General features: G+C 45.0%; 1 protein-coding gene and 1 non-coding gene across 3 annotated transcripts in view; one reads left to right on the top strand and one right to left on the bottom strand.

Annotated features, from left to right (window-relative positions):
- RAB7A (RAB7A, member RAS oncogene family) overlaps positions 1 to 13,511 on the bottom strand; it is a 106,679-nt gene that overhangs the window by 43,258 nt on the left and 49,910 nt on the right. The window lies entirely within an intron of this gene.
- On the top strand, positions 3,000 to 3,106 carry LOC137774365 (U6 spliceosomal RNA). Its single transcript, XR_011075886.1, has one exon. It is a non-coding gene; the product is annotated as a U6 spliceosomal RNA (small nuclear RNA).

The following is a 13,511-nucleotide window of genomic DNA, read 5'->3' as shown; positions in this document are numbered from 1 at the left end:
AAGGATCCTGCATGCCGCCAACTAAAGATCTCACATGCTGCAACTAAAGATCTCACGTGCCACAACTAAGACCTGGTGCAGCCAAATTAAAAAATAAAATAAAATAAAATATAATGAGGTACCACCTCACACAGGTCAGAATGGCCATCATTAAAAAGTCTACAAGGGGGACTTCCCTGGTGGCACAGTGATGAAGAATCCACCTGCCAATGCAGGGGACACGGGTTTGATCCGTGGTCTGGGAAGATCCCACATGCCGCAGAGCAACTAAGCCCATGCGCCACAACTACTGAGCCTGTGCTCTAGAGCCCGCGAGCCACAACTGCTGAAGCCCATGTGCTCTAGGGCCCGTGTGCCACAACTCCTGAGCCCGTGTGCTGCAACTACTGAAGCCCGCGTGCTTAGAGCCTGTGCTCTGCAACAAGAGAAGCCTGCACACCTCAACAAAGACCCAATGCAGCCAAAAAAAAAAAAAAAAAGGCTACAAGGGACCCCCTGGTGATCCAGTGGTTAAGAATCCACCTTCCAATGCAGGGGACGTAGGTTCAATCCCCGGTTGGGGAACTAAGATCCCACGTGCCGTGGGGCAACTAAGCCCACATGCCACAGCTAGAGAGCCTGCATGCCACAACTACTGAGCCTGAGCACTCTGGAGCACACATGCCACAACTAAGATCCTACATGCTGCAACTAAGACCTGATGCATCCATATAATTTTTTTAAAGTGTACAAATAATAATATTGGAGAGGGTGTGGAGAAAAGGGAACCCTCCTACACTGTTAGTGGGAATGTAAGTTGGTGCAACCATTATGGAAAACAGTATAGACGTACCTCAGAAAACTAAAAATAGAATTACTATATGATCCAGCAATCCCACTGCTGGGCACATACCCAGACAAAACTTTAATTCAAAAAGATACATGCCCCTATATTCATCGCAGCATTATTTACAATAGCCAAGATGTGGAAACAACCTAAATGTCCACTAACAGATGAATGGATACAGAAGATGTGGGGGGGGGGGTGTGTGTGTGTGTATGTGTGTATATATATATATATGTATGTGTATATATACACATAAATATGTGTACACACACACACACACACACACACACATACACACACACGCTCTGGAATATTACTCAGCCATAAAAAGGAATGAAATAATGCCGTTTGCAGCAACATGGATGGATAGAGATTACCATACTAAGCAAAGTAAGTCAGAAAGAGAAAGACAAATACCATATGATAACACTTACATGTGGAATCTAAAATACAACACAAATGAACATATCTATGAAACAGAAACAGACTCACACACATAGAGAACAGATGTGCGGTTGCCGGTGGGGAGGGGGGTGGGGTAGGGATGGATTGGGAGTTTGGGATTAGCAGATGCAAACTAGTATATATAGAATGGATAAACAACAAGGTCTTACTGTATAGCACAAGGAACTATATTCAATATTCTGTGACAAGCCATAATGGAAAAGAACATGAAAAAGAATATGCATAACGAAGTCACTTTGCTGTACAGCAGAAATTAACACAACATGGTAAATCAACTATACTTCAATAAAATTTTTTTAAAAAAGATTTAGGTCTGGGCTTCCCTGGTGGCACAGTGGTTAAGAATCCACCTGCCAATGCAGGGGACACAGGTTCGAGCCCTGGTCCAGGAAGATCCCACAGGCCGCGGAGCAACTAAGCCCGTGCGCCACAACTACTGAGCCTGCGCTCTAGAGCCCGTGTGCCACAACTACCGAGCCCGTGCGCCACAACTACTGAAGCCCGCGCACCTAGAGCCCGTGTTCCACAACAAGGGAAGCCACCGCAATGAGAAGCCTGCGCAGCACAACGAAGAGTAGCCCCCACTCACCCGCAACTAGAGAAAGCCCGCGCGCAGCAACAAAGACCCAACACAGCCAAAAATAAATTAATAAAATAAATTTTAAAAAGAAAAAAAAAAGATTTAGATCTTTTATTGGTTTTAATTTTTTTACATGATGATAGGTCCGGGTCCAAGTCCTTCCGCAGGCAGATGTTTTCTCAGCACCATTATCATTTGTTGAAGACACTGTGCTTTCACCACTGAATGGACTTGGCACCTGTGTCAAAATTCAATTCACCATGAATGTGAAGATTAATTTCTGGGCTTTCTATTCTGTTCCACTGGTTTACATGTGTATCCTTTTCTCGGTACCACACTGTTTCGATTACTATAGTTTTGTAGTAAGTTTTATTCCTTCATTTATTTTTTAAATATTTATTTATTTATTTAGCTGCGCTGGGTCTTAGTTGTGGCACGCAGGATCTCCGTTGCTGCGTGCGGGATCTTCGTTGTGGCATGCGGAGTCTTTTACTTGGGGCGTGAGGAATCTTTTAGTTGCAGCATGTGGAGTCTTTAGTTGAGGCATGCAGGGTCTTTAGTTGTGGCACACAAACTCTTAGTTGTGGCATGTGGAACCTAGTTCCCTGACAAGGGATCGAACCCGGGCCCCCTGCATTGGGAGCGTGGAGTATCAGCCACTGGACCACCAGGGAAGTCCCCTGTAGTAAGTTTTAAAATCAGGAAGTGAGAGACCTCCAACTTTGAGCTTTCAAAATTGTTTTGACTATTGAGAGTCCCATGATTTTCTACATGAATTTTAGGATAGGTTTTTCTATTTCTGCAAAAAACGCCACTGGGATTTTGATAAGGATTGCGTTGAATCTGTAGATGGTTTCCCAAGAATATTAACTTTTCTAATCCATGAATGTGACATGTCTTTCCACTTACTTACATCTTTAACTTCTCTCAGCAATGTTTATAGTTTTTAGTTTACAAGTCTTTCTCACCTACCAAGTTAAATTTATTCGTAGGTATTTTATTCTTTTTGATACTCCTGTACATGGAATTGTTTCCTTAATGTCCTCTTTGGATTGTTCATCTCTAGTATTTAGAAATGCAGTTGATGGGGACTTCCCTGGTGGTGCAGTGGTTAAGAATCCGCCTGCCGTGCTCGCTCTGGCAGCACATATACTAAAACTGGAACAATACAGAGAAGATTAGCATCGCCCTTGCGCAAGAATGACACGCAAATTCGCAAAGCGTTCCATATTTTTATTAATAAGGCAATTATATTAAAATATCTCACTAAAAAAAAAAAAAAAAAGAATCCGCTTGCCAGTGCAGGGGACACAGGTTCGACCCCTGGTCCGGGAAGATCCCACATGCCACGGAGCAACTAAGCCCATGCGCCACAACTACTGAGCCTGCACTCTAGAGCCCGCGAGCCACAACTACTGAAGCCCGCGCGCCCAGAGCCCGTGCTCTGCAACAAGAGAAGCCACAGCAATGAGAAGCCCGCGCACCGCGATGAAGAGTAGCCCCCGCTCGCCACAACTAGAGAAAGCCTGCTCACAGCAACGAAGATCCAATGCAGCCAAAAATAAATAAATTAGTTAATTATAAAAGAAAAAAAAAAGGAAAGAAATACAGCTGATTTTTTTTTTAATTCATTTTTTATTTATTTATTTTTGGCTGTATTGGGTCTTCGTTTCTGTGCGAGGGCTTTCTCTAGTTGCGGCAAGCGGGGGCCACTCTTCATCGCGGTGCGCGGGCCTCTCACTGTCACAGCCTCTCTTGTTGCGGAGCACAAGCTCCAGATGCGCAGGCTCAGTAGTTGTGGCTCACGGGCCTAGTTGCTCCGCGGCATGTGGGATCTTCCCAGACCAGGGCTTGAACCCATGTCGCCTGCATTAGCAGGCAGGTTCTCAACCACTGAGCCACCAGGGAAGCCCAGATTTTCTATTTTCTATTTAGTTCTGGCAGTTTGTGTGCTTCTAGGAAACTGTCAATTTCATCTAGGCTATCCAACTTGTTGGTGTGCAAATGTTCCTAAGACTCTTATAATCCTTTTTATTCATAGAATGGGTAGTAACATCCCCACTTTCATTTCTGATTTTACTAATATGAGCCTTTTTAAAATTCTTACTCAATCTAAAGGGTTTTCTGCGCTAATCTTTGTTAGCATTTATAGTTATAAATTTCCCCCATAGCACTTCTTTGCTGTGTCCCGTTTCATTTATTTTTAAAATTTTATTTATTTATTTTGGCCATGCCACAGAGCACTCGAGATCTTAGTTCCCCAACCAGGGATCGAACCCATGCCCCCTGCACGGGGAGCACAGTGTGTTAACCACTAGATCGCCGGGGAAGTCCCATGTCCCGTAAGTTTTAGTATGTTGTTTTTATTTTATCTGTCCCTAAAAAAATTTTTTTCCCACATCGCACAGCTTGCGGGGTGTCTTTGTTCCCCAACCAGGGATTGAACCCGGGCCGTGGCAATGAAAGCACCAAGTCCTAACCACTGGACTGCCACTGAATTCCCTGTTCCTAAATATTTTTAAATTTCTCTTGTGATTTCTTCTTTGGCCCATTAGTTCTTTAAGAATGTGTTATTTAACATCTACACATCTCTGGATTTTCTAGTTTTCCTCCTGTTACTGATTTCTAAACTTCATCTCTTTGTGGTCACAAAGGTACTACTTCGTATGACAATCTACTTTTTAAAACCTACTGAGACTTAAAATTATGGCCCAACATATATTCTACGGTGGAGAATGACCCATGTCTACTTGAGAAGACTGTGTGTTCTGTTGGCGGTGGATAGGGTCGTGCGTGTGTCTGCTGGATCGAATTGGCTTACTGTGTCATTCAAGTCCTCCACTTCCTCACTTATCTTCTGTCTGGGTCACTCAGTATTACTGTCAAACTACTTCTCCCTTCAGTTCGGTTAACTTCTGCTTCATATATTTTGCCGGCCTGTCAAACGGTGTGTAAACATTTATCACCGTTTTATCTTCTTGCTGTACTTCATCTACTTCACCTCAGATTAGTACAGTCGCTCTTTTGGTTACTATTTGCATGGATCTTTTCCTCACCCTTTCACATTAAACATTTTCACGTCTTTGGCTCTGAAGTGAGTTTCTTGTGGACAGCAAGTAGATAGATGTTTTTCTCTCCAATCTGCCAATCTGTCTTTTGACTGAAGAGTTTAATGCATTTACAGTTAAAGGAATTACTAATAACCAAGTACTTATTTCGGTCATTTTCCTGTTTGTGTTTCATATGCCTTATGGCTTTTTTGTCCCTCATTTCCTGCATGGCTATCTTCTTTTGTCCTTAGCTGGTTTTTTTATAGTGAAACATTTTAATTCCCTTCTCATTTCCTTTTGCATATATCCTATGGCTCTTCTTTTTTTCTGGTTATCATGGAATTACATTTGACATCCTAGTAACAGTATAAGGCCAATTTATACCAGCTTAACTTCAAAAACATACAAGAACTGTTCCTATACAACTCTGACCCGCCTCCCTTTCACTTACTGATGTTACAAGATTACATCTTTATGTTGTGTGCCCCCCCACAAAGGATTAACAATTGGGTTTTTAAGTAAGTTAGTCTCTTAACACCAGCTACAATAGCACCAGCTTCTGTAGGACGAGCCCCTTGCTGCAGGCAGGTCTGGTGGTAAAGAACTCTCTCAGCTTTGGTTTATCTGGGAAGGTCTTAATTCCTCCCTTATTTCTGAAGGACAGTTTTGCCAGATATAGGATTCTTGGTTGACAGCTTTCCCCTTCAATACTTTGAATAGATCAAACCATGCCATCTGGCCTCCAAGGTTTCTAATGTGAAGTCTACCGATAATCTTTATTTGATCTTTAGCTCATTTTTTCTTTTTTCTCATTTTTTTCCTGGAAATAAAAAATTTTTATTTAGTATCATTAGCATAGTTAGTCTTGTTAATATATAGTATTGTTACTGTAGTTGGTTAGCACAGGTAGTATGCAGGCAGCTCAGATACTGCAGGTTTGGTGCCAGACCACTGCAATAAAGTGAATACCGCCTTAAATCAAGTCTTTATATGCACACAAACTTTTAGGCATTTTATAGGCACACAAAATTTGGGTGCATATAAAAGTTATGTTTACACTACACTGTAGTCTGTTAAGTGTGCAATAGTTTTATGTCTAAGAAAATGTACATGGCCTTAATTTCAAAATACTTAATTACTAAAACTACCAAACATCCTCTGAGCCTTCAGGGAGTTGTAATCTTTTCACAACAGCAACATCAAAGATCACTGATCAAAATTCACTATAACGTAATAATAATGAAAAAGTCTGACGTATTTTGAGAATTATCAAAATGTGACAAAGAGACCTGAACTGAGCAAATGCTGTTGGAGAAATGGCACGGACAGACTTGCTCGACGCAGGGTTGCCACAAACCTTCAATTTGTAAAAAATGCATATTTGCTGAGCTATTTGTAATGAGGTGGATGGACCTAGAGTCTGTCATACAGAGTGAAGTTAAGTCAGAAAGAGAAAAACGAATACTATATACTAACGCACATATATGGAATCTAAAAAAAAATCGGTACTGATGAACCTAGTGGCAAGGCAGGAATAAAGACGCAGACATACAGAACGGATGGACTTGAGGACACGGTGGGGAAGGGGAAGCTGGGACGAAGTGAGAGAGTAGCACCGACATATACACACTACCAAATGTAAAATGGATGGCTAGCGGGAAGCTCCTGCATAGCACAGGGACATCAGCCCAGTGCTCTGTGACCACCTAGAGGGGTGGGATAGGGAGGGTGGGAGGGAGGCTCAACAGGGAAAGGATATGGGGATACACGTTTACATATAGCTGATTAACTTTGTTATACAGCAGAAACTAACACAACATTGTAAAGCAATTATACTCCAATAAAGATATTTAAAAATGCATATTTGCTAAGCGCAATAAAGCAAACTGCAATAAAACGAGGTAGTTAGCAATGTTAGCATAATTAGCATTGTTGGTTAATATTGTCAGTTAGTGTACTTAGCAGGTGACCATGGTGCAGGGCCTCCCTGAAGCCTCCCTGCTGACAAGGAGGCTCGTGTGGACTATTCAAAGCTCCTCAAAACCACTGGCCAAGGTAACTTCACTAAAGTGATGCTGGCCCAGCTGGCCATCAAGGTCTTTAAAGAAAAAAAATCAACAGAGCTCCTCCAGCCTCCAGGCACTTTTCCATTAAGTCCACAGCATGAAGATTTTTTTTAAAATTATTTTATTTCTTAAAGTACACTTGATTTACAATGTTGTGTTAATTTCTGCTGCACAGTAAAATGATTCAGTTATACATATATACCTTCTTTTTTATATTCTTTTCCATCATGGTTTATCACACTATATTGAATATAGTTCCCTGTGCTATACAGAACTTTGTTATTTATATATTTTACATATAGTAGTTTGTACAATATATGTTAATCTCAAAGTCCTCATTTACCCTTCCCCCACTCCCTTTCCCCTTTGGTAACCATAAGTTTGTTTTCTGTGTCTGTGAGTCTCTTTCTGTTTCATAGTTTCATTTGTGTCATATTTTAGATTCCACATATAAGTGATATCACATGGTATTTTTCTGTCTCTTTCTGACTTCACTTAGTATGATAATCTCTAGTTCCATCCATGTTGCTGCAAATGGCATTATTTCATTCTTTTTTATAGCTGAGTAGTATTCCACTGTATGTATGTACCACATCTTCTTTACCCATTCATCTGTCGATGGACATTTAGGTTGCTTCCGTGTCCTGGTTATTGTAAACAGTGCTGCTATGAACACTGGGGTGTACGTATCTTTTTGAATTAGAGTTTTGTCTGGATATATGCCCAGGAGTGGGATTGCTGGATCATATGGTAATTCTATTTTTAGTTTTTTGAGGAACCTCCATACTGTTTTCCATAGTGGCTGCATCAACTTACATTCCCACAACAGTGTAGGAGGGTTCCCTTTTCTCCACACCCTCTCCAAAACGCGTTATTTGTAAGCTTTTTTTTTTTAATAGATTAATTTTTTTAAATTAATTAATTTATTTATTTTTGCTGTGTTGGGTCTTCGTTTCTGTGCGAGGTCTTTCTCTAGTTGCGGTGAGCGGGGGCCACTCTTCATCGCGGTGCGTGGGCCTCTCACTGTCGCAGCCTCTCCTGTTGCGGAGCACAGGCTCCAGACGCGCAGGCTCAGTAGTTGTGGCTCATGGGCCTAGTTGCTCCGCGGCATGTGGGATCTTCCTGGACCAGGGCTCGAACCCGTGTCCCCTGCATTGGCAGGCAGATTCTCAACCACTGCGCCACCAGGGAAGCCCTGTGAACTTTTCGATGATGGCTAATCTGACTGGTATAAGGAGTTCTGATTTGCATTTCTCTAATAATTAGCGATGAGCATCTTTTCACGTGCCTATTGGCCATCTCTATGTCTTCTTTGGAGAAGTGTCTATTTAGGTCTTTTGCCCATATTTTGATTGGGTTGTTTTTTTGTTATTGAGTTGTGTGAGCTATTTATTCATTTTGGAAATTAAGCCATTGTCAGTCACACTGTTTGCAAATATCTTGTCCCAGTCCATAACTGTCTTTTCACCTTGTTTATGGTTTCCTTTGCTGTGCAAAAGCTTGTAAGTTTGATTAGGTCCCGTTTGTTTATTTTTGTTTTTATTTCTATTACCTTGAAAAAATGACCTAAGAAAACACCAGTATGCTTTATGTCAGAGAACCCAGCCTGTGTTCATTACAAGCAAGAGGTTCGTTATAGGATAACAAAGCACCATGAACCAACCTGTGTGGAGAGTCAGAGAAGTGATAGGGGGTGTGCCCCCCCCCAAAGAGGCTTGGGGTCACTTTCCTGTATAGTCGAGTTCCCTGACTATAATACGGAAGTTGTATTCCACTGTGATTTCTCCTTTTTATAACAGTGGCATGGAGCAGTCCCTTTAAGAGGCTTGACCAAGGCATGGGCTGTTCAGCAGCTTGAGATTCTAGGGGAGCTCCGCGTGAGCCAGACATCCTGGGGGGTCCACAGGGAGGAGTCTTGATAACACACAGCAGCCCAGAGGGGTGGAGGGGATGATGGAAAGGTGCCTTTTAAAAAGCAAGTTCCAGATTCCCAGGAACCTGGTATTTCCATTTTAGGTGGTGAATTTGTGTGTCAGATGTCCGTCTGGGAGCTCCCGCGTGGGCTCCCGGGAAGCCCGAGGAACGCTGCGCGGCCCACCGGCGCTGTGTGTACAGCCTTTCAACGCTCGGTGACCCTGCCCATGAGTCTGCATCTGACCCATCAGAGAGGCTCCTCCTTCGTGCCACACCCTGAGAGCGCAGCTGGGGAAGCAAGAGGAGGACTGGGACGGGCTGGGGATTTGCTGCACCTCTTAATCTCCCCAGTTTTGGCTTTTTTACGCTAAGCAGCCCAATGTGCGGTCAACCAGTGTTGCGCTCCTTGAAATCCATCGCCAGCTTCCATCCCCTCCCCAGCGAGTCCCAGTTCCTTACTGGGCTTTCAGGACCCTGTGTGACTGGCCCCCTGCAGACCTTGCAGCACCGCCCAAGCCTTGCACTTTACTCACTGAACTGCTCAGTTTCCCACTGACACTTTGCATGTGCGGTTTTCTCCCTGGGGTGCCCACAACCCAGGCCAAGCACCACTGGGCTCCCCAAGAGGAATCAGACACAGACCCTGCCTGAAGAGCTCCCAGTCCAGCTGGGGAGACGAGACAGGGGCCCAACTACAGTGCAGTCACCTGTTCACAGGAGGACACGGAGCACAGCCCATGCTCACCTGCGGTGGGAGGGATCAGGGCAGCTTCGTGAAGGAGGTGAAGTCCAGCTGGGCCCCGAGGCGCGGGTCTGAGCGCAGGAAATGGAGAGCAGGCATCCGGGCGGCGGGAAGCCGGGGTGTCAGGCACACGCAGGACAGAAATGGGGAGCAAGGCTGGGAGGCAGGGGCTGGACCACCCCCACTGGTGCACCGTGCTCAGCGGCTCCAGCTCAGGGCCTGGAAGCGGGCGGCTGCAATGATGGAGCGCTCAGCTCTCCTCTCCCTTGAGCCTCGGGCCTGGGCTGGGCCATGGCTGCCTCTTACTTCCCTCATTAGTCCAAGCTAGAACAGGACAGTTTAATCCATTTACACTCAGGCTGCGTTCCTTTCTCTTCATTCTTTTCTTTCTGTTCCTCAGGCTGAATAACTTCAGTTGTCTTAACGTTCCGCTTGCTGGTTCATTCTTCTGCTCACACCACTCTTAAACCCTTCTAGTAAGTTTCTCCTTTCAGTTACTACACTTTTCTGTTCCAGAATTGTTTGGTTCCTTTTTATAATTACTCTTTCTTGATACCCTCCTTTTCTTCAGACACTGTATTCCCAATTTCCTTTACTTCTTTGCCCATGGTTTCCTTTGGCTCCTTGAGCATATTTAAGACAGTTGATTTAATATCTGACTAGTAATCCCAACATCTGTGCCTCCTCTGGGATGGTTTCTGTCAAATTCTTTTTTTTTTTCCTGTGAATGGGCCACACGTTCCTGTTTCTTTGTATGTTCCGTAATTTTTTTTTGTTAAGAAATGGACACTCTTGAGTATTTTATAGTGCGGAATTCTGGAAATCTGATTCTCCTACTCTCCAAGGACTGCTGACTGTTGCCTGTTCACGGCTAGAAGTGTCCACTTGTGAGCCCACCACTCGCGTAGGAAAGACCAGCAGACTACACCCTCAGGAAGGCTTCATCCAGTCAGGTCCTAGAGTTCCAAAACAGCTGATTCCAACCACTCTTTCCAGCTCAACGGCTGACCTGGTAGAGGAACCGGCCACTAAAGCTTCCTACTCTGTCATTTTGTGTGACATCACTGTAGTCTACAGTCTTTTAGTTTAAATATCAGTGACTCAGTCCAATTTTTAGACCTTGACCAAACTCATTCAAGCCCTTGAATCACTGCTAATTCTCTCAGCAGAAAATGCCAAGTACATGCATATTCTCCAAATATAAGGTACGATTTGTTTTCTAGTTTTGGTGAAGGATCAGGATGAGTCACTCTTCCTTGAATGTAACTCCTTCCTTAAACCTCTTGTGACCACAGAAGACGACCACAGTAAGAGAGACAGTGTGTGGCAGCAGGCAAAGTTCATCTCATCTCACAGCACAGACCTCAGCATCAACCTAGTTGCTCCAGGGTTTAAGTACCTGTTCGAAGCACTAGGGTGGAACGTAGTTATTAAGAGGTGGCTGACAGGAGCATGACAAAGAATCTACTTCTAGAGTCTTTATTCCGGGGACAACTTCCCAGTGCCTGCGGCTGCAGCTGAAGTTAATACTTCCAACTCCGTGCCCTAACCCTAACCACATTAGGAGCCTGGACATTTGCTAGAATATTTACCTTCTTTTATCTTAAAAGAAATATCTTCTGGAAACATACATAAGAAAAAATACAAAGAATGCTCTGTGCAGGAGAAGTACTTAGCTCTCACTCCAGAAACCTTCTCTAAAACATGCCTTTGGGCTTCCCTGGTGGCACAGTGGTTAAGAATCCACCTGCCAATGCAGGGGACACAGGTTCAAGCCCTGGTCCGGAAGATCCCACATGCTGCAGAGCAACTAAGCCCGTGGGCCACAACTACTGAAGCCCGCGCACCTAGAGTCCGCGAGCCGTAACTACTGAGCCCGCACGCCACAACTACTGAAGCCCACACACCTGGAGCCCGTGCTCCCCAACAAGAGAAGCCACCGCAATGAGAAGCCCACGCACCACAACGAAGACCCAAAACAGCCAAAAATAAATAAATAAAATAAATAAATTTTTAAAAATAAAAAATAAAACACGCCATTTTTGAGGCAATTAATTTGTACCAGTGGGTAAGCCAGGGGATACGATGTGAAAAACCGATGTGCTAACAGCCAGCAATTCCCACCAAACAAGTTCCTCCAACAATAACAGGAAAACTGCACCAAGAGCTGGCCCTCAGGAGCCCTGAGCGCGACGTCATCACCAACGAGCAGCAAGGGGAAGCTGGGAACCTCTCCGTGTCACTGGAAGCTGATACAGACCAGGGCAGCGCAGCACGCAGCACTGGCTGGGCACCTTTGGTCCCTCCTTTCTTCGGGAGCACTTCGCCCTGCTCCCTTCCGTCACCAACTCCACTGCACTTGCCCCGCCCAGCCCCCAGCTACCCAACACCTGCCCAACAAGCTCTCCCGCTTTCACAGCCACAGCCATCGTCCTGGGCTGGGCTCCGGCGCTTCACGCCCCAGCTATTTCAGCTGCAAATCCTTTCACCCAGAATGATCTCCTCTGCGTTTTCTTGTCCTTTCCCTTTCGACATGTAAGTATGGATAGGCTGCCATGACAAAATGTGATTAATGTGAAAACAAGAGTACCACAAACCTGCTTTCAGTCCCATCACGTACTTGCTACCTGGGCTCTCGAATAACACAGCTGAAAAGCGCGAAGCCCGCCGCCCCTGAAGTCACGTGCGCAGCGCTGCACTCCAGGCCAGCTCTCAGTCCCGATCCTCCCCCCTCGTTTTCAAGGCCTACCACCATCTCAGTCAATCAGGCCCGGAATCTCACAGCCTGCTTCCAGGTTCTGTCACGTCAACATGTTTGGAAGGTCACAGGTCCACTTCTCTCCTCCCCTCCATGCACTTCTCTCAGCCAAAAAATGACCCAAGTAGGGAAAATACTCTGCCCCTACTTCAAAATACATATTCAGAATACATTAAATACATACCAAGCAGACTTACATGTATTATTAGCAGACCTTCTAAAATGCAGTTAGATTTTCTTAAAAAGGGGTACAGAACAAATTATGCTTCCATTGTGTTTATTAGCTTGAAGCCTACGAAATGTCAGCTTTGAAAGTCAAAACCAAGCAATTAAAGGGCTCATGGTCATCTCTAAGTAGGAGGGATTGAGAGGACACACAGACTTGTTTTCCAGGTTTCCTTTTGGACTGATCAAGTACATCATCGCCTGTTCACCTGTCCGGAAGCCTCCTATCAAATCGTTCTTCATATGACATCATCCCCTTTGTAGGTAGCTCTTCAAGTGTCACACAGCCAACAGGAGGCCCCCCCCCAGGACAGGAGCCGCCTCCCCCTTGGGCACTTCCCTAGCGTGGCACCGGCCGGGCGCAGCCTTTGCAAGCTCAGGCATCTACAGACCGCACTTCCACCCCCGCACCACGGGGACAGGAAGTCAAAAAACCAACTTAGTTCTCAGATTCAGACACGCAGGGTTTGACTCTGGCCTGTGAACAGCTACGCGTGAAGTTATTGGTTAACTGTGTGCCCAGAGAGGGGGTACCTGGCAGGACCGGCCCACACGAGCTCCTCCTCTCCCGCCCCGACCTGCCCCCACCCCCAGGGCTCTTGATGACGCAGCCTGGCCTCTCCACTGGGCTAACAGGGGTCCTGGGCACCAGGCTTCACCCCCCTCCCCTTGCAGACCGTGGGTACCTGCAACACAGGAGACACGGACAGGACTTCATATCACAACACGCACAAATGATGAGCTACACCTTTAGAAGATAACAAGCAAGAGAAAAAAGAAAGAACTGGTTGACCCAGTGTACTTTTTCTGTCAAAAAGGTAATTGTTCTTCCCAATTCAGACGGCTAACATTTCCTCAAAAGCCCTGAAAACAAAGACTGGCCCA

This window comes from Eschrichtius robustus, chromosome 12, assembly GCF_028021215.1.
Source record: "Eschrichtius robustus isolate mEscRob2 chromosome 12, mEscRob2.pri, whole genome shotgun sequence".
In the NCBI taxonomy this organism is placed as follows: domain Eukaryota; kingdom Metazoa; phylum Chordata; class Mammalia; order Artiodactyla; family Eschrichtiidae; genus Eschrichtius; species Eschrichtius robustus.
Note: the sequence above shows the minus strand (reverse complement) of the source record. Positions and strands in the feature narration are given on the sequence as shown.